The sequence below is a fragment of the Zingiber officinale genome, chromosome 11A (genome assembly GCF_018446385.1).
Source record: "Zingiber officinale cultivar Zhangliang chromosome 11A, Zo_v1.1, whole genome shotgun sequence".
Lineage (NCBI taxonomy): Eukaryota > Viridiplantae > Streptophyta > Magnoliopsida > Zingiberales > Zingiberaceae > Zingiber > Zingiber officinale.
In genome coordinates, this window is record NC_056006.1 from 40,431,145 (window position 1) to 40,434,684 (window position 3,540).

Here is a 3,540-nt window from a genome sequence, read left to right on the forward strand (position 1 = left end):
GGTGGACTCGTAAGCTCCGATCCGGTTGACTTCTTGTGGCAGGAGGACGCTTAGCAGATGAAATTTTGCTTTGCCGTTTGCCACGAAGTCAGCTTGTTCCTTCTTCATCCATTGATATTTTTGCTTGCCTTCAGGTGCTTCAAAACCGAATTCCATTATTAATAATAAGTCGAAGTCTGTTTTAAAAAATACCTCCATTCTCTTCTTCTAGCTGGCAAATTCCCCCTCAAACTTTGGTGGGAAGATGCTTGGTCCGGCTATTTCGTGTGCTTCGTTCGGAGGTTAGTCCTCCTAAAGCGTCCTAGCTCTGATATCACTTGTTGGTCTCTGGTGGCCGGCTAGAAGGGGGGTTGAATAGCCCTGCAAAAATAAAGACAAACCCTTCTCGGATTTAAAAGAACACTTGCATAAAGATAGAATAGAAAATGAACTAAAAAGAAAGAGACACCTGAATTTACTTGGTTATACAACCGGGGAGGTTGTTAATCCAAGGAAGTGAAATGCACTAACTCTCTTTCAGGTGGAGAAGCCTCTTTATAGCAGTGTAAGCACAAAAAATTAAAAGCTAAATGAAAATTAGAGCATGTACAAGTGTTGTTGCAAGAATGTTTGTTTTCTTCTTCGTCCATTTATATTTTTGCTTGCTTTCGGGTGCTTCAAAACTGAATTCCATTATTAATAATAAATCGAAGCTTGTTTTAAAAAATACCTCCATCTCTTCTTCCTCTTCGTCCATTTATATTTTTGCTTGCTTTCAGGTGCTTCAAAACTGAATTCCATTATTAATAATAAATCGAAGTTTGTTTTAAAAAATACCTCCATTCTCTTCTTCTAGCTGGCAAATTCTTCCTCGAACTTTGGTGGGAAGATGCTTGGTCTGGCCATTTCATGTGCTTCGTTCGGTAGTTAGTCCTCCTGAAGCATCCTAGCTCTGGTATCACTTGTTAGGACCGTTGGAGCCCGACAAGAGGGGAGGGGTGAATTGCCCTACAAAAATTCAAAAATGGGGGCAGAAGGGGGGTTGAATAGCCCTGCAAAAATAAAGATAAACCCTTCTCAAATTAAAAGAATACTTGCATAAAGATAGAATAGAAAATGAACTAAAAAGAAAGAGACACCTGAATTTACTTGGTTATAATCGGAGATGTTGTTAATCTAAGGAAGTGAAATGCATTAACTCTCCTTCAGGTGGAGAAGCCTCTTTACAGCAGTGTAAGCACAAAAAAATTAGAAGCTAAATGAAAACTAGAGCGTGTTCAAGTATTGTTGCAAGAATGCTTGTTGATTTTAAAGCTTCTAGACCAAGGCTGTATTTATAGCCTTGGTCGGTCCGCCTGAAAGTGTTCCAGACACCAGAAGTGGGATAGAAATCTATCCTCGATGCAACGATCAACGCCCACGTTGATGGTGATAAAGTTAGAGTTCTAAGCGCCCGGACTCCGGGCGTCCGGAATGGGTCCGGGCGCCTGGACTCTCAAAGTCAACCCCGTTGACTTTTTTTGTTCGGGGCCTCTACTCCAGTGATGCTCGCCTCGGTCCGGGTCTTCCGCTCCAGCTTCACACACTTGGGTGATTTCAGCCAACCGAAATAAGGCTCACTCGAACATAATTTCGGCCTTCTCCTCGAGCAGACTTCTGCTCCGGCTTCTCATCCCCCGAATGTCGCATATGTTCTTCTCATCGTCAGTGTACTCTTCCGCGACATCTCGTCCCTCAAACGCACCGAGCCCGTCGGCTCTCTCCGATGTCGTCCTTCTTGCTAGCCGCGTCTTTCGCTCGACTTCCTGTGCTCCTAATCTCTTGCACACTTAGACACAAGGATAAAAAACCAATAGAATCTAACTTAACTTGTTTGATCACATCAAAACAATCTTGGAGTTCCAACAATCTCCTCATTTTAGATATGAGCAACTCAAGTTAAGTTAGGGTAAACAAATAAAGTTAAAGCAAAAAATAAATTTTACAATAAAGTATAAAAAGTAGGAAATTTAATTTTAAGTTACCTCCCCCTAAACTTAATCTTTTCCTTCTCCCCCTTTGATCACATAAAAAATGGGATATAAAAAAATCTAAGGGTAATTTTGATAAATAATTTTGATTAAAAAACTTTCAAGTAAAAAAAAATGCCTAAGTAAATTCTGATTTTGGAAATATTGATAACAATTTTGATAGCGCTAACAATACAATAATTTTAGAAACATTTTCTAAGTAAAATAAAATAAAATATTTCCTCAGTTTAAAGAAAATTTTCAAGAATTAAGTTTTGTAGAAATTTTGGTAAAGTAAAAAAAATCTATTTAAAAAAATTATAAGTTAAATACATTTTTTAAAAAAATGAATTTTAAACAATTTCTAAGTTAAAAAAAATTCTAAAGAAAGATTTTCTAAGAAGTTAAATAGATTTGCAAAAAAAATAGAATTTTCCAATAAAAAATTAAATAACTATTTAAAGCATTATCTAATTTCAATTTTAATCCTTTATCAGTTAGTAAATTAAACATTTTATCTCAATATTTGGTTTCCAAGTTATAGCGATGCACTAGGCCTTCTTGGTTATTGGATCATCAACCACTTCTAGACAAAGCTGCATAAGTAAATTAAATATTTAATTTTCTCGCTGAAAGCTCTAATTCTAAACAAAGTTTAAGTTAGACAAGACTTGGGAACCCAATATAGGTTTCAGCCAACTGGATTGATTAGGTATTTCTTAGGGATATATTTCTTTGAAATGTTTTTAATTTATCCTTTGTGGTATTTAATATACCAATTTTGGTTATTGAACTTTCTAAAATTTGTATTATTTGAGCATGCATGATTTTTCAAGTTACTTATTCCTTTTTGTAAAATATTATTTTTCTAATTTTATTTTGTTAAACTCTTCTAATGGGAAAGATTTTGGTAAAATTAATTTTAAATTTTAAATTTCTTTTTCAAGTTTGCAACAAGCTTTGGTTGATAATTTTACAAACTTAAACAATTTGTCATGTAAGAGAGATCGTACCTGACTTACCTTGTCGATCTCATTATTCGTGGCTCCCCCTGAACTGCTGCTTTCTTTCGATGTTGCTCCCCCTTTATCAATGCTCATTTCATAAGAGCTTTCTTCGTATTCATCTTGATGACTTGCCATCAACGCAAGCTCGAAGAATGCCTTAACTTCCGATTCGGACGATGTTTCGTCCTACGTCGCCTTTAAAATCTTGTACTTGTTCATTTGGATAGGCTTCTTTCCTTTGCCCTTATCCTTGTTCCTTAGCTTAGGGCAGTTGTCCTTAACATACCCTTCTTCATTGCAATGGTAGCATCTAATTATCCTTTTCTTTCTACCCTGCGGATGGTTAGGTTTTCTTGATTTAAACAATTTCTTAAATCGCCTTACCATCATTGTCGTTTCTTCATCCTCAAGGGAGGATTCCGAGTCTTGTTCATCCATCTTTGTCTTAAAGGCAATGTTGTGTGTTGGCTCCTTCTTCGTATCTGCACATCTCGACTCATGGACTTCAAAAGTTAAAAATAATTCTTCTAAGGTAACAATTTCTA